The sequence below is a fragment of the Artibeus jamaicensis genome, unplaced genomic scaffold, assembly GCF_021234435.1.
Source record: "Artibeus jamaicensis isolate MK-2021 breed Jamaican fruit bat unplaced genomic scaffold, CSHL_Jam_final contig_384, whole genome shotgun sequence".
NCBI classification, from domain to species: domain Eukaryota; kingdom Metazoa; phylum Chordata; class Mammalia; order Chiroptera; family Phyllostomidae; genus Artibeus; species Artibeus jamaicensis.
Window position 1 is genome coordinate 17,667,777 of NW_026521810.1, and position 18,479 is coordinate 17,686,255.

An 18,479-nucleotide genomic window follows, 5' to 3' on the forward strand; every position below is an offset into this window, starting at 1 on the left:
AAAAATTAGAGAAAACTCAAATGAAAAAAGTCAACTTTACACTTAAAGGAACTAGGGAAAGGACAACAAACAAAGCCCAAAGTAAGTAGAAAAAGAAAATAACAAAAATCAGAGCAGAAAGATATGAAATAAAGTGTAAAGAAATACAAAAGATTAATGAAAGCAAGAGCTTCTTCTTTGGGTTTTTTAAAAGATTTTATTTATTTATTTTTAGAGAGAGGGGAAGGGAAAAAGAAAGAGAGTTAGAGAAATATCAATGTGTGTTTGCCTCTCATGTGGCCCCTAATGGGACCCTGGCCTGCAACCCAGGTATGTGCCCTGACTGGGAATCTAACCAGTAACCCTTTGGTTGGCAAACTGCACTCAATCCACTGGGCTACACCAGTCAGGGCTCAAGAGCTACTTCTTTGAAAAGATAAAAAGATTAATAGAAGTTTAACCAGGCCTATCAACAAAAGAAAAGAGAAAGAGGACCCAAATCAATAAAATCAGAAGCGAAAGAGAAGTAACAACTGACATCAAAAAAGTACAAAAGATTGTAAGAAAATATTAGATATAACTATATGCTGAGAAAATGGAAAATCTCAGCAAAATGGATAAATTCCTGGAAGCATGCAGTCATTCAAAACTGAATTACAAGAACCAGAACATCTGAAGAGACCAGCTAGCACTAGTGAAATTGAAGCAATAATAAAAAAACTCCCAACAAACAAAATAAAGGTCCGAGTAGGATTCACAAGGGAGTTTTATCAAATAATCAAAGAAGAAATAACTATGTTTCTCAAACTATTCTAAAAAATTCCAGAGGAGAGATGATCCCAAGCACATATTATGAGACCAACATTATTCTATTTCCAAAATCATATGAATACATTACAAAAAAGAAAGTTATAGGCTAATATTTCTGAAGAACATAGATGCTAAAACCCTCAACAGTATATTAGCAAAGTAGATCCAGCCCTACATTAAAGAATCATGCACCATGATCAAGTGGGATTTATTTTGGAAATGCTAAATTGGTACAATATCTGCAACTCAATGACCATGATATACCACATAAACTAAATGAAGGATAAAAATTACATGCTCATATCAATAGATACAGAGAAAGCATTTGATAAAAATCCAGAACCCATTTATGATAAACAATACTTTCAGCAAAGTGAATATAGAGGAAACATACCTCAACATAATAAAAGCCATATGTTACAAACCCAAAGTTAACATCATACTCAATGGGCAGAAACTAAAAGTGTTTCCCTTATCAGCAACAAGACAGGGATTTCTATTTTCACTACTATTGATCAACATAGCAAAGGAAATTCTAGGCACAGCAATCAGGCAAGAAGAAGAAATAAAAGGCATCCAAATTGTAAAGGAGGAAGTAAAACTGTCATTATACTATTTGTATTATATATAAAAGGGACTGGCTGTGGAGCAGAGGGTTGGCAGCATGGGGAGAGCAATGTGGGGGAAATTGGGACAACTGTATTTGAACGACAATAAAAAATTAAATTAAAAAAGAAAACTAAAAGAATTCCACAAACACACAAAAAAACCCTACTAGAACTTATAAATGAATGCAGTAAGTAGCAGGTTACAAAATAAATATCCAGAAATTAGTTGAATATTTATGCACCAATAATAAACATCAGAAAAGGAAATTTAAAAAATCTCATTAACAATTACATAAAAAATACCTAAGAATAAATTTAACCAAGGATGTAAAAAATTGTATTCAGATGATTATTAAGACAACAAAAACAAATACTAAACATACAACTAGAACAGGAGTAGAATCAGAGAAATGGAGATTACATGGAGGGTTTTCAGTGGGAAAGAGGAGGGGAAGAATGGGGGGAAAGGTACAGGGAACAAGAAGCATAATTGGTAGGCATAAAATAGATGGGGAGAGGTTAAGAATGGCATAAGAAACAGAGAAGGCCAAGAACATTTATGTACAACCCTTAAACATGAACTAAGGGGCAGGGAATGCTAGAGGGTTAGGAGGTGCAGATCAGAGGGGGGATAAAGGGGGTAAAACCAGAAAACTTTAATAGCATAATCAATAAGATATAATTTTTAAAAAGAAGCTTTAAAAAAGGACAATGAAAAAGAAATAGAAGCTATTAATAAGTGGAAGTGTATATAGTGTTCATGGATGGAAAGACTTGACAACTTCAAAATGTTTAAAAATCAATGTACAGATTCAGTGAAATTCTTATGAAAATATCAATGGGCTATTTCACAAAACTAAAGTAAATATTTCAAAAATGTATAGGAAACCACAAAAAAATTCTGAATAGCCACAATAATCTGGAGAAAGAAGAAAAAGTTGGGAGAATCACACTATTTGATATTAAACTATACTATAAGGACATGATAATTGAGTAGCATGGTCTTGGCATAACAAACATATCAATCAATGGAACACAATAGAGAGCCCAGAAATACATCGACAACTCTATTTTCAATTAATATTTGACAAAGGACACAAGAACATACAATGGGGTAAAGACAGTCTATTCAATAAATAGTGTTGGGAAAATTGGGCAGATACATGCCAAAAAATGAAATGCAAACATCTTCTCTAACACCCTACAGAAGAATAAAATAAAAAGGGATAAAAACCTTAAATGTAAGATTTGAAAACCCTAGAAGAAAACATGAGCAGTAAAATTTTGGACATCTCTTGTAGCAATATTTTTTCTGATATATCTCTTTAGGCAACAGGAACAAAAGAAAAAATAAACACATGGGGCTATATCAAACTAAAAGTTATTTCACAGCAAAAGAAACCACAACAAAAAGAAAAGGCAACCCACTGAATGAGAAAACATGTTCAGTAATGATGCATCTGATAAGGGGTTAATATCCAAAATTTATAAATAATTTATACAACAATGTCAAAAACCAAACAATCCAGTTTAAAAAAAGGGGGCAGAGGACCTGAATAAAAAATTCCCCCCAAAAGACATAAAGACAGCCAAAAGATATGTGAAAACCTACTTAATGTCACTAATCATCAGAAATAAAAATTAAAACCACAATTAAGATATCGTCTCACACATGCATTAATGCCTATCATCAATAAAACTAGAGAACGTGGAGAAAAATGAACCCCCCTCTACTGTTGGTGGGAATGAAAATTGGTGCAGACACTGTGGAGAGCAAAATGAAATTTCTTCAAGAAAATTGATAATGAAACTGCCTAATGGCCTAGGAATTTCACCTCTAGGAATGTATACTAAGAAACCCGAAACACTGATTTGAAGAAATATATGCACCCCTATGTCTACTGCAGCATTATTTACAATAGCCAAAGTTGGGAGGCAAATTAAGTGTCCATCAGTATATGAGTGAATAAAAAACTGTGGTACATTAACACAATGAAATACAACTTGGTTATGATAAAGAAGAAAATTTTATCTTTTGCAACAGCATCAATGGACCCGGACAGAATTGTACTAAGTGCAATAATCAAGTCAGAGAAAAACAAATACCATATGATTTCACTTATATGTGGAATCTAATGAACAAAACAAACAAAAAAAAACGAAATTGAAATAGACTTATAGATACAGAAAACAAACTGACGATTGTCAGAAGGGAGGGTGGTTTATGGCCTGGGGAAAAAAGGTAAAGGAATCAAGCAAAACGACAACGAACAACAACAACTCAGACACAGATGACAATGTGGTGATTACCAGAGGGCAACAGGGGTACAGGGAGGCGGAAGAGGGGCATAAATAGTGTTGGAAAAAGTATTGGAAATAGTGTTGGTAAAGGGGGCATAAATAGTGTTGGAAAAAGACTTGACCTGGGGTCATGAACACATAATACCATATACAGATGATGAATGATAGCACTGTACTTCTAAACCTACATAATTTTATTAACCAATGTCGCCCCAATAAAGTAAATAAAAATTAAAAAGTAAAAAAAATATATGAGAGTGAAAAGACAAGAAAAAATTCATTGTCTGCCATTACTTATTCAGTGGTTACAAACAAGCATCTACTTTAGAACAAATTTTATGCAACCAGCGTACCCTAGAAAACATGGTGAAAATGGCAGCTGAGGAAAGGAGAATAGTCTATGTCCTTATTATATATAACCATAAATTCTTAGGCAGAATATTAACTTTGAATTACATTATAGATAAGCAGAACACAGTCACACATCACTTAACAACATTTCCATCAACAATGAACTGTGTATGCGGTGGCAGTTCCACAGGTTACAATGGAGCCTAAAAAGCCCCGTGCCAGCTGACGTCAGCCGTCTTAACATTGTTACAACGTATTTGTGTTGTAGGCTATGTGTTATCACAGCAGAATAAAAAGTTAAAAACAAATTTTAAAGTTTAAAAAAATAAGAATGTTTAAAATGATATAGTAAGCAAAGTTTAATTTATTATTGAAGAAAAATACATATTTATAAATTTAATGTAGCCCAAGTGTATGGTGTTTACAAAGTAGAGTATAGTAAAACCCTAGGTCTTCACTTTCACTCACCACTCAGTGACTCACCCAAAGCAACTCCCAGTTTTGAAATCTCTACTCTGGTCAGTACCTTATATGACTGTTTTAGTCTTTTGCATGATATTTTTACTGTACCTTTTCTCTAATTAGTACAGTTCGGATATGACAATTTATATCATTGCATTACAATTACTTACCATATTCAGTACAATAATTTGCTGTATAGGTTTGTGGCCTAGGAGCAATGGGCTGTATCACACAGCCAAGGTGTGTAGTGGGCTATACCATCTAGGATTGGTTAAGTGCATTCTATGATGTTCAATGGCAAAATCACCTAACACATTTCTCAGAACCTATCCCTGTAATAGTGACCCATCATTATAAAATACTATGTAAATAGAAGTTTATTGTATACTTGTTTTCATTACTAAAAGATTAGTTGATGTAATAAAAATACAAAACTATATTTTACAGAAAATACCACAGATCCAAATGATGTCACCTCTGCTAAAGTCAAACCTATATTTAATACCTGACCTAATTGCTATTTCAGCTTCTCCCAGAAACATAATTTTAATCAACCAGTCTGAGGTAACACAAATGAGGTAATTTGTCATGTCTTCCCTCTCCATCTCCCCTCTCCAATAGAAACAAGAGACACTCTACATGATTTTAAAAAATCTGTGGTTTTCCTTCCCTCCAAAAGATGCCCTGATCTAAAAATAACCCTCTCCCCTCCCCTCCCCCTCCCCTGTCCTCTTCCCTTCCCTCCCCCCTCCGCCCCCTTCCCTCCTCTCCTCTCCTCTCCTCTCCTCTCCAGCTCCCTTACCCTCAGACTCATAGATCAAGATAATAGACTGACAGCTGGCACAAGGGATGGGGATTAGGGAGCTGGGTGAAAAAAATAAAGTGATCAAGAAAAAAACAACCAAACAAATGAAAAAATACAAAACCCACCCTAGACACAGACAACAATATGGTGATTACCAGAGGGAAGGGGAGCTGCAAAGGAGAATAAAGGATGGATAAAGGATAATAGGTGATTTGACTTTAGGTGGTTAACACACAGTACAATGGACAGATGATATATTATAGAATTGCACATTTGAAACCGATGTAATTGTATTAACCAATGTCACTGCAATAAATTCAATTTTTGAAAAAGAAGCCCTGGCTGGTGTAGCTCAGTGGATTGAGTGTGGGCTTGTAAAACAAAGGGTCACCGGTTTGGTTCCCAGTCAGGGCACATGCCTGGGTTGCAGGCCAGGTCCCTAGTAGGAGACACAAGAGAGGCAACCACACATTGATGTTTCTCTCCCATTCTTTCTCCTTCCTGTCTTCTCTCTCTAAAAATAAGTAAAACATTTTAAAATAAAGAGATAGAGAGAGAAGGAAAGAGCTAGAGTTAACTGGAATTCAGGCTCTAGGTTACAATTCTAGGGTCAGAAAACCAGTAGATGATATTATGTGAGTGAATGCCAGACCAAGAGTCAATTAAAGACAGCTAGAGAGCTGCAAAAGGCTTGTAGTGAGATATATAAGTAATTATTTTTTAGAGTTTGACTAAATGAACTATGTATTTGAATCAGACTCTAAACAGGGGAATACATTTGACTAAATCAGGCAGCCTGAATTCCACCCTTGCTATTTAAACCCAGGAAGTACCTTGGTATTTGTAAATCAGAGCCCTGATGGAGCAGATTTGTCAAGGTCACCTGGCTCAGGAAAGGCATCTTAGAAATTAGTTAAAAGCCATGGTTGTTAAATTTTATATGCATAAAACCACCTAGGGAGCTATTTTAAAAAGTGCTTCTTAACCTTAGCTGTGCATTATCTTCATCTGTGGAGTGTTTAAAAAGAACCAATGTCCAAGTCACACTCCAGACCAATTAAACCTCAGTCTCTTGGATTAGGACCCAGATATCACTATTTTTAAGTCTCTGTAGACAAATGTATAGCTTTGGATGCTACCCAGTATTTTAAAATGGAAAGAACCCTGGAGTGTTTGATTTAAAAAACTGTAGGAAGGACAAGTACCTTGCCATTTAACAAGTGTAACAGTCATTCCCCTTACAGAGGGTATAAGGATCCATTTTTAGAAATCTGCTTTTAAAAACATGGTATCATTTCAGGGGAAATTCTTAGAAATAATTCTACACAGACTGTTTGAATCTGCATATCCCAACAGCCCTAGTGCAAGTCTTAAACAGTTGAAGCAGCCTATTCAAGGGATCGTATGTTGTTACGAACAAGTTTCAATGTTCTCTACTTAGTATGCGCCTTTCTATATGCACACCTAGTAAGCATATGCTTTTTCTCGTGTAGGTCATATATACCTCATACTGAGTTTCCTCCTTTCTTCATGTTAAACTAATATAATACAGTTCTTACAATTGTTGTGATAATTAACAAACCAATATGGATACACTATGATTAACTGTACCATAGAATTCAGCTTTTCCTGGTTTTTACCCACTCTCCTTTTTCGTTTGTTCCAGGATCCATCCAGGCACATGACACTTAGTTGTGTCATATCCTCAGGCTCCTTTTCACTGACACAGTTTCTCAGATTTTGTTTCTGATAAGTTTCCAGGAGCATGGATCCCACATTTTGTAGGATATTCCTCTGTTGAAGTTTGACTGTTTTTTTTAATTAGAGTAGGGGATATAGGATTTGGGGAAGAAGACTGCAAAGATCAAGGGCCATTTCTGTCATAGCACAGCAAGGGTATTATATACAGTCAACGTGATGCATCTTGATCACTTGACTGAGGTGGTGTTGTCACATTTTTCCATTGCAAAGTTGCTCTTTTCCCCCCTTTCCATGCCGTGCTTCCACTGTGTACTCACTGGAAAGAAGTCACTATGCACACCTGTACTGAGGGGTGGGGAATTATGCTCCCCTTCCTTGAAACTACAGTACTTACATACATTATTTGTAATTTTCCCACCCAGATTTGTCTCTTCTTCTTTATTTGTTTCTGTATCTGATCATTTACCTGTATTAGTATGGAGTCCTGTATATTTATTTTGTATTTTAATTTATAACCCAATACTATTTCATTTTGTTTCTCACACTTTTTTAACTTTGGCTATTGGGAGCACTTTCAGTTGGCTTTTCTGTCCCTTTAACATACCCCTATCAATGTGGGGCTGTTTTCCTTTTCAGCACTCCCCTCCTTTCTGGCACTACAAAATGCTTCAGATGGATCCTGTGTATTTCCTGCATTAACACTAGCATCAGCTATTTTCCAAGGAGGCTTTACGTTCATTGGAGGATGCAGTATTAGAAATCAAGATCTAGAGGCTACCGATGCTCATTATGATTGGAATGTTGTTTATAGACTTCTTCAGGTGAAACATCAAGCAAATGTATGATGTGTAAATATTAACCCATGTAAACACAAATATATAAACATTTCTATATATAATTGTGTGTTATTATACGAAACTAATCATGAGTTTATACTAATCTCTCCAAATTTAACACCACATGAATCATTCTAGCCTTATCCCGGACCTATTCCAACTCCCATTCCAACAGGGAGGATCCTGGCTTCCAACATCTGACATTCATGTACTTAATTTTCAATCCCCCATGCATGAATTAAATGCAATGCTTTCAGAATTGTCAGTCCATACCTTATACAAAATAATTTTGTGAATTGGATTACCTTGCTTAAGTACATTTCCATTTGTTTTTAGTTTTAGATCCCACTCATTTCCAAAGTTAATTAAGTCAGCACCTTATTTTTATCCCTTTAGTGATATTTCATACATTTATTTATTTATTTATAAAAATTTTATTTAATTATTTTTCAAGTACAGTTTTCTGTCTCTTTCTCCCATCCCAGCCCAACCTGCCCTGTGCTCCCCACCTCCCTCCCATTTCCACCCCTCTTAGTTCTTGTCCCTGTGTCCTTCATACTTGTTCCTCAAAATCCCTCCCCTTTTTTCCCCCTAAATTTCTTCCCCTCTCCCCTCTGGTCACTGTCCCTCTCTTCTCTATTTCAGTCTCTTTTGTTTTTATTCTGCTTGCTTGTTTATTTTGCTGTTTAGCTTCCCGTTAAAGGTGAGATCACATGGTATTTGTCTTTCAACACCTGGCCTATTTCACTCAGCATAATGCTTTCCAGTTCCATCCATGTTGTTGCAAAAGGTAGTAGCTCCTTCTTTCTCTCTGCTGCATAGAATTCCATTGTGTATATGTACCACAATTTTTTGATCCATTCATTTACTGATGGGCACCTAAGTTGCTTCCAACTCTTGGCTATTGTAAATTGTGCTGCTATGAACATTGTGGTACATAGGTTCATTGTGGTGAAATTGATGTTTTAGGATTCTTAGGATATAATCCTAGCAGTGGAATTGCTGGGTCAAAAGGCAGGTCGATTTTTATTTTTCTGAGAAAATTCCATACTGTTTTCCATAATGGTTGTACCAGTCTGCAATCCCACCAACAGTGAACTAGGGTCCCCTTTTCCCTACCACCTCTCCATCATTTGTTTATTGCTTTGTTTATGACAGCCATCCTGACCGGTGTAAAGTGGTATCTCATTGTGGTTTTAATTTGCATCTCTCTGATGGCTAGCAATATTGAGCATCTTTTCATGTGTCTCTGGATCCTCTATATGTCCCCCTTGTAGAATTATCTGTTCAAGTCCTTTTCTCATCTTTTAATTGGGTTATTTGTCTTCTTAGAGTGGAGTCGTATAACTTCTTTGTATATTTTGGAGATTAAATTTTTGTCTGTGGTATCATTGGCAAATATATTTTCCCATACAATTGGTTGTTTTGCTAATTTAATACTGTTTTCTTTAGCCATGTAGAAGCTTTTTATTTTGATGAGATCCCATTTGTTTATTCTTTACTTTATATTCCTTGCTCTAGGGGACATATCAGTAAAAATGTTGCTGTGTGAAATAACTGAGATTTTCCTGCCTATGTTCTCCTCTAGGGCTTTAATGGTGTCACAGCTTATATTTAAGTCTTTTGTCCACCTTGAATTTATTTTGGTGTATGGTGTAAGTCTGTGCTCAAGTTTCATTTTTTTGCATGTAGCTGTCCAGTTCTCCCAACACCATTTGTTAAAGAGGCTATCTTTACTCTTTTATGTTACTGCCCCCTTTGTCGAATATTAATTGACTGTAGAGAATTGGGATGATTTCTGGACTCTTTGTTCTGTTCCATTGGTCTATGTGCCTGTTTTTATGCCAGTACCAGGGTGTTTTGATTACAGTGGCCTTGTAATACAGTTTGATATCAGGTATTGTGATCCCTCCTACTTTGTTCTTCTTTCTCAAAAGTGCAGCAGCTATTCGGGGTCGTTTATGGTTCCATATAAATTTTTGAAGTGTTTGTTCTATGTCTGTGAAATATGCCATTGGTACTTTCATAGGTATTGCATTGAATCTGTATATTGCTTTGGGTAGTATGGACATTTTGATGATGTTAATTCTTCCAATCCATGAACAAGGTATATGTTTCCATTTGTTTGTGTCTTCACTGATTTCTTTCTTCAGTGCTGTGTAGTTTTCTGCATACACATTTTCTACCTCCTTAGTTAGGTTTATTCTCAGATATTTTATTTTTGTTTTTGCTATATGGAATGGGATTTTTTCCTTGATTTCTGCTTCTGCTGATTCATTGTTAGTATACAAAAATGCCTTTGATTTCTGGATATTGACTTTGTAACATGCTGTTTTGCCAAATTCATTAATTAGTTCGAGCAGTTTTTGGGTAGAGTCTATAGGATTTTCCATGTACACTATCATGTCATCTGCAAACAGTGACAATTTTGTTTCCTTCTTTCCGGCGTGGATGCCTTTTATTTCTTGCCTGATCGCTGTGGCTAAAACTTCCAATACTATATTGAATAGAAGTGGTGAAAGTGGACATCCTTGTCTTGTTCCTGATCTTAGTGGAAAAGCTTTTAATTTTTTCCCATTGAGTATGATGTTGGCTGTAGGTCTCTCATATATGGCCTTTATTATACTGAGGAATGCTCCCTCTATTCCCATTTTGCTGACTGTTTTTATCATAAATTGGTGTTGTACCTTATCAAAAGCTTTTTCCATGTCTATTGATATGATCATGTGATTTTTGTCTTTGCTTTTGTTTGTGTGATGTATTACATTTACTGATTTGTGAATATTGAACCATCCTTGCATCCTTGTGATAAATCCCACTTGGTCATGGTGTATGATCTTTTGGATATATTGTTGGATGAAATTTTCCAATATTTTATTGAGGATTTTAGTATCTATGTTCATCAGGTATATTGGCCTGAAGTTTTCTTTCTTTGTTGTGTCTCTATTTGGTTTTTGAATTAGGATGATGCTGGCTTCATAAAAAGAGTTTGGGAGTTTTCCTCCCTTTTGGATTTTTTGGAATAATCTCTGAAGAATAGGGGTTAGCGCTTCCTTAAATACTTTGTAGAATTCTCCTGTGAATTCATTTGGTCCAGGGCTTTTGTGTGATGGGAGATTTTTAATTACTGCTTCAATTTCATCTGTTGCTATTGATTTGTTCAGGCTTTCTGCTTCTTTTTCATTGAGTTTTGGAAGATTATATTTTTCTAGAAATGTTTCCATTTCCCCTAGGTTCTCAAATTTCTTGGCATACAGTTCTTCATAGTAATTTCTTACAATCCTTTCTATTTCTGTGGTATCAGTTGTAATCTCTCCCCTTTCATTCCTGATTGTGTTTATTTGAGTCCTCTCTCTTCTTTTCTTGATGAGCCTACTTAAAGGCTTGTCTATTTTGTTTATCTTTTCAAAAAATAACTCCTGGATTCATTGATCCTTAGAACTGTGCTTTTAGTTTCTATGTCATTTAGTTCTGCTCTGATCTTGGTTATTTCCTTCCTTCTACTTGCTCTGGGCTGTCTTTGCTGTTGTTCCTGGAGTTCTTGCAGGCATAGGGTTAGGTTGTTTGTTTGAAATGGTTCTATCTTCTTTAGGTAGGCCTGTATTGCTATAAACTTCCCTCTGAGGACTGCCTTCGCTGTGTCCCATAAGTTTTGGGTTGTTGTGAGTTCATTTTCATTTGTTTCCAGGAACTTTTTTATTTCTTCCCTAATATCATTCTTGACCCATTCATTGTTTAATAGAATACCATTCAGTCTCCATGACTCTGGGCGTTTTGGGTTTTTTCCTTTGGGGTTGGTTTCCAATTTCAATCCCTTGTGGTCAGAGAAAATGCTTGGTATTGTTGAGATCTGGGAAATTGAGAACATAGCCTGACCACAGCAAAACAGGCTGATTGTAATCTGCTTAGCTTTGAATTTTGAAACCCCTTCTGTTCCCGCACACGGTCTCTTTCAGCAAACAGCTAACTGCCACGTCTGCTTCTGTTCAACGCTTTCTTGCTCGCCCCTATATAAGGACTTAGCTGTAAGTGCTCGGCGCAACTCCCATCTGCAGCCCTCTGGGCACCGTGTCTCAGGACACTCCAAGAGTTCACCCCTGTGCAGGTTAAGCTTGGCCAATAAAATTAGATCAAAACTCTGAAAGGTCTTCGAAAGTTAGTCTCACATCTGGTGGATATAACAGTATGATTTCAATTTTCTTGAATTTTTTGAGGCTCATTTTGTGTCCTATCATATGGTCTATCTTTGAAAATGTTCCATGTGCATTTGAAAAAATGTGTATTTAGCTTATTTGGGGTGAAGGGCTCTGTATATATCAGGTCCATTTTATCAAGGGTGTTGTTTAATGCCGCAATGTCTTTGTTGATATTTTGTTTGGAAGATCTGTCCAATTTTGATAGTGGGGTGTTAAAAATCCCCTACTATAATTGTGTTGCTGTCTATATCTTTCTTGAGTTCCTCTAAGATTTTCTTTATATATTTTGGTGCTCCTATGTTGGGTGCATATATATTTACGATGTTAATGTCTTCTTGGTGGATTCTTCCCTTGAGTATTATGAAGTGACCTTCTGGGTCTCTCTTTATGGCCCTTTTTTTGAAGTCTATTTTGTCTGATATGAGAATTGCTACCCCAGCTTTTTTTTCTTGTCCATTTGCTTGAAAAATTTGTTTCCACCCTTTGACCTTCAGTCTGTGGTGATCTTTTGTCCTGAGGTGGGTCTCTTGTAGGCAGCATATGTGTGGGTCATGCTTTCTTATCCATTCAGCTATTCTATATCTTTTGATTGGAGCATTTAATCCATTTATGTTTAAGGTTATTATTGATAGGTGCTTATTAATTGCCATTTTTGTACCTGTGTTTCTGTCTCTCTCTTTTCCTTCCTTTCCTTAAAGCAGTCCTTTTAGTATTTCTTGTAGAGCTGGCTTGGTGGCAGCATATTCTTTTAGACTTCGTTTGTCTTGGAAGCTCTTTATTTGGCCTTCTATCTTAATTGAGAGTCTTGCTGGGTAAAGTAGCCTTGGTTGTAGGCCTCTGTTTCTCATTACTTGGAATATTTCTTGCCATTCTCTTCTTGCTTGGAGTGTTTGCATTGAGAAGTCAGTAGCTAACCTTATCAGGGCTCCCTTGTATGTTACTTCTTTTTTCTCCCTTGCTGCCTTTAAGATTCTCTCTTTGTCTTGGGATTTTGCCATTTTAATGATGATGTGTCTTGAAGTGGGCCTCCTTGAGTTCCTCTTGATTGGGACTCTCTGTGTTTCCTGGATTTGTGTGACTTTTTCTCTCATCAAATTAGGGAAATTTTCTCTCATTACTCTTTCAAATACATTTTCTATCCCTTGTTCTTATTCTTCTCCTTCTAGTATTCCTATTATTCAGATGTTATTACGTTTCATATTGTCTTGCATTTCTCTTAATCCCTCTTCATTCTTTCTGAGCCTCTTTTCTTTTTTCTTTCTGCCAGATGATTTCTACTTTGTCCTCCAACTCGCTGATCCTATCTTCTGCTTCATTGATTCTATTTTTGAAACTTTCTACTGTGTTCTTCAATTCAGAAATTGCATTCTTCATTTCTTCTTGTCCCTTGCTGATAGTTTCTATCTCCTTTTTCTTGTTGGTATAGTTTGTGGAGAGTTCGTTGTAGCTCCCCTGTAGTTTCTGGTAGCTCATTGTGAGCTCTTTGAACTTCCTGATAACCAGTGCTTTGAATTCAATATCTGATAGTTGATTTGCCTCTATTTCATCTAACATTCTTTCTGAGGGCTCCATCTTTTCTTTCATTTGGGGATTGTTTCTTTGTGTTCCCATTGTTTGAGACCCTTCTTGTTAGCCTCAGCTTCTAAAATTGGTCTGTTCTGACTCCCTGGGTTTATGGTGTGAACTTCCATGGTAGAATACCTGTGAATTTCAGTGGTACAGGCTCTTGCAGGTATCTCGATGTTCTCCATTTCCACCTACTCCTTTTTTTCGTGTGTGTAATCAGTTGGAGGGGGAGAGCAAATGGTTTATGACAGCAGAAGAGTATATTATGATAGTTACAATCACATCTGGTAGGGAAGAAATAGATGATCTTTAGGCTATATATAATGTTAGCCATAATCTTCAACCCAACTTGCCACTTTTACAAAAGGATGGACAAAAGATAAACTTCTTTTGGGGGAAGAAAGGCTTTTGAGTTGGGACTAGAAAGCAATGAGGTTGCAGACGGTCAGATTTTGAGGTAAGGTGAGAGTAAGGAATAGTAGATAGGTGTATTGTGTGAGCAAATAGAGTTAATTACTCCAGTAATAGAATTCAGAAACTTATAAAGTGGGCTAAGATCTGGGAGATTTGTTGTGAAGTATTTACAGTTGTATAGAACAGCTATTATTTACAATAGTATTAGAGCAACAATCATATGACTGACTCCATGAGATCTGTCTGAATAGGGGATGTAGAGCTTCAGGTAGTGTGCTAAAGGAAAACAAGAGGCGTAAGGTATAGAAAATTAGAAATACATTGTGGAGGAAAGAACAGAGGAGACCTGTCAGATAGCACAATATAACCCGCCAAGACTAAGAAGCCTATACAGGAGGAGGAGGAGGAATACAGAGATACTATTAGAATATAAGATAAGTGGGAATAATGAAAAAAATAATAATACAAGTATGCAGCAACAAACAAATAAAAGAAAACAGCACAGAAAAGGCAGGAGAAGGGAGGAAAAAGCGATAAGTTTTGGAAGAAGGACTAAAACAGGAAAAAAGTGTGTGTAACATCGAGATACCTGCAGGAGCCTGTACCACTGAAATTCACAGGTATTCTACCATGGAAGTTCACACCATAAACCCAGGGAGTCAGAACAGACCAATTTTAGAAGCTGAGGCTAACAAGAAGGGTCTCAAACAATGGGAAGACAAAGCATTGAAAGATAAAGCAATAATAAAATTCCAACTAAATGAAATTACAAAAAAAACCCCACAAAACAAAATTAAAAAACTTCCCTTGTTGGTTTTAAACTGTGCAAACCGGTTTTTCTGGTTGCAGCGGGACCTCTCTGTAGGCTGTGTTGCCAGTGGTTGCCAGCCAGGCTACCAGACTGGGATGTAGGCGCCCGCTCTCCCACCAGGCTGCCTGGTCCCCTTGCTCTCTGGCACAATACTTCCTCACTGCCAGGCTGGGTGGTAAGCAAGCCAAGCCGTCGCAGGAGAGCACCTCAGTCCACTTTCAAAAAAATATAATAATAATAAAAAAGCCTCCCTAGACAGCCTGCCTCTCAGCCCAGGCCAATCCCCAGCCAGACTGGTGGCAATAATGTGTCTCTCATTTCTCCAGGGCTGACAACCACAGTGTCCTCTCAGTTCTTCCAGGCTGGCAACCACAGAGTCCACAGATGAACACGGCCCTTTGTTTTTGTTGCTCTCTGCTCTCTGTGTAAACTCAATTGCACAGGCCTCTGCCTGTGTTGCCCAGACGGGAGAGGGGGGAGAAAACTGCTGACCCGCACTGGTCACCTACCGGGGCCGCTTGGTACCCCCGCTCCTGAGAGGGAGGCCTCCTGCGCTGGTCCCAGCCCCACTGCGGCAGCCCAGCACCAGGGCCGCCCAGCTGAGGGCGCCACTCCTGTCTCCACTGGACTCCCCTATGCACCACTAAGCTGCCCCGCTGACGGGAATCTCAACGTCTGTCACAAGTGCTGCTCTCCCAACTTCATAAATGCTGTGGATCTATTACTTAATTACACTGTTTCTCAGTAGCTCAGCCAGGCTTTTCACCCACGTGTGCGAAAGCTGGAGTACGTTCCTTCCTACTCCATCACCATCTTCCTCCCCCCTCCTCATACATTTATAATATATTTAGAATCATCTGTCATATCTGCATTACACTGTAGGGTCCTTAGATCTCTTAATTTTTTAAATTTGTATACATACAAATGGTACTCTGTGCTGCTAGTTCTGTAGGTTTTGACAAATGTTTAATATCTTATATTTATAATTATGGTATCATCCAGTAAAGTTTTATCACCGTATAAAGTTTCTGTGTTTCAGTATTTAACCTGCCAACTCTCACCTCTGCTGAATTTCTGACTACCACTGATTTGTTAACCTCATATATAGTTTTGCCTTTTCAGAATGGCATATACTTGAATCATACAATGTATAGCTTTTTAAGACTGGCTTCTATTACTTACTGATACGCAAACGATATTGTTATTATAGACTAATAAATAGTTCAATGAAAGGATGAACCATCCACTAACCATTGAAGTACATTTGGGTTACTTCTAGTAATTGGAACTTAACAATAAAGGTGTTATAAACATTCACATTTTTGTGGACATTGTATATCATACAACATGGCATATAATACATATATATGTCACACACATGTATATGTATGTGCGTGAGTGTGTATACACTGGATAAAATACCTAGTACTGTGATTAATATATCATATGGTAAGACAGATTTTATTTTCTTAAAGAAACTACTAAATGATTGCCTGCAATGTATGTATCACTTAACAATTCTACCAACACCAAAAAAGAGAGAGTTCAATGAGACACCATATCCTTTCCAGCAGTTAAAATGATCAATTTGTGTATTTGAATATTATAATGTGTAGTGGTATATCATTGTTTTAACTAGCACTTCTCTAATGGCAAGTGATGTTAATCGTTTTTATAAGCTTACTTGCCGTGCTTGCAGCTCCTTTGCAGAGGTGCCTCTTCAGAACTTTAACCCATTCATTTAATTTTTTTGTTTTGTTATTATTGAGGTTTAAGTATGTGTATATTTAGATTAAAATATTTTATCAGGTGTGTGTTTTGTCAATATTTTCTCCCAGGTTATGGCTTATATTTTCATTGTCTTAATTGTTTCTTCTGAAGAATGAACTTTGTTTTAATAAATTTTGACATTGATTTTTTATTTCATAAATTATTTTGTCATTTCATTTTAAACTTATCTCCAAACATAAGGTGACACAGATTTTCTCCTATATTCTAGAGGTTCTATAGTTTTATATTTATATTTAAGTCTATGATACATTTTGAGCTAACTTGGAGAGATGTTGTTTTCTATTCTGGTCCACAGATTTATATGCCTGTCTATTCATCAATTCCATTCTGCCTTGATTCCTGGGACACCAAGAAGTCTTGAAGTCAAATAGTGTCAGTTCTCAGCCAGTGATTTTCTTCTTTGGTATTGTGTGGGCTATTCTTGGTCCTTTTCTTGCTATACATAAAGGGTGAGAAAAGGTGGGTTTACAGTTGTGAGTACACAAAACATAGAATTAATTCTTGTATTATTCTTGATTGATTATTTTATTTTTATGTGTATTACAAACATAAACCTACTTTTGCCCACCCCTGTATTTGAGAATCAGTATATTGATATTGACAAAACAGCTTGCTAGAATTTTTTTACTGTTCTAAAAATGCGTACTGTTTATTACAACCAGTGTATCTCTTATCAAAAGCTGCTTGGCAACAAAATCTGATTATGGTTTTAATAAATAAAAATAAGAAGCTCACTATTTGTACCCCTGTCATTAGTTAGACTTTCTTCAAGGTCACCTCATCCAAATTTATTCAGTACATTGTAATAAGATTCTCAGGCATTCATGTATGCTTGATCTTGCCAGGCAGCAAGTAGCTGCTAGTGCAAATCTTCTGTGTCTCTGCTGTCACACTCAATCTGTCTAATTTGTTCATTTCCGAGTAGGTAGCAAGTATTTCCCATTGTTCACACAATCTGTTGGTATTAATAAATATCTCAATTTGTTCCTGTTGCAGGTTTCTCTCACCAAACATCAGAACTTTATTTTCATTCAGTAAAGCATCATTATCTTCATCTTCAAGCTCACTTGTTTTTAGTTCTTCAGAAGGAGGTGGGTGGTAATTCCTTGGCATGCTTTATTACCATATTTTCAAAATATTCTGCAAACTTTTAAGCTGCTGGTTGACTGACTAGAAGAAATTAGGTAATAGTCTCTCTCTGATAATAGTCTCAGGGCTCTCCAACCACAGTCTGAATTGTTCATAACCTTATATTCATTTCCAATCATGTTTTCAATGTCTGCATGTTCAATGGCTTCATCAAAGAATTCCTCCAAAGTTGCCAGATGTTTCCTTGTCTCTGATTTACAGGCTTCCATATTATCAAGACAGAGATTCCATAGCCTTGTTAACTCCTCATTCTCCACCAGAATCTTTCTGTTGTGTTCTTTACCTAGAAGTCCTCTGGTGCTATTCTATTCTGTACTACTCTCATTGGCTTGGTATCTGATTTTATTTTCTTTTACAAAACCTAGGAAGCCTTTATTTTTTCATGAGTTCCAGGCTTCTTTAGTGTTTACTATATGTTCTATCATCTTTGAAAATCTGTCTACATCAGGTGGATCTTTAGATAGTAACTGGTAAACTAATTTTGTAGTATCTGTAATCCAGAGTGGTTGCTGTTTAGTTAAAACATAGGTTGAGCTTTTGAATTTAACCTGTCCCTCCAGATATTGAAATAAAATGAAATACTATAATAACAAAGTTGCTGTCACACAATTGTAAATACATCAACTTTTCACTTGATAAATTTTGCAAAATATAGCAGCTCCATACTGAGTCTCAGCTTCCCACTTTCCTCCCTGAACA

At 36.6% G+C, this 18,479-nt stretch overlaps 1 pseudogene; it reads right to left on the reverse strand.

Moving 5' to 3' along the window:
• Nucleotides 1-18,479, reverse strand: part of LOC119053302 (THO complex subunit 1-like) — a 92,135-nt pseudogene that overhangs the window by 53,106 nt on the left and 20,550 nt on the right.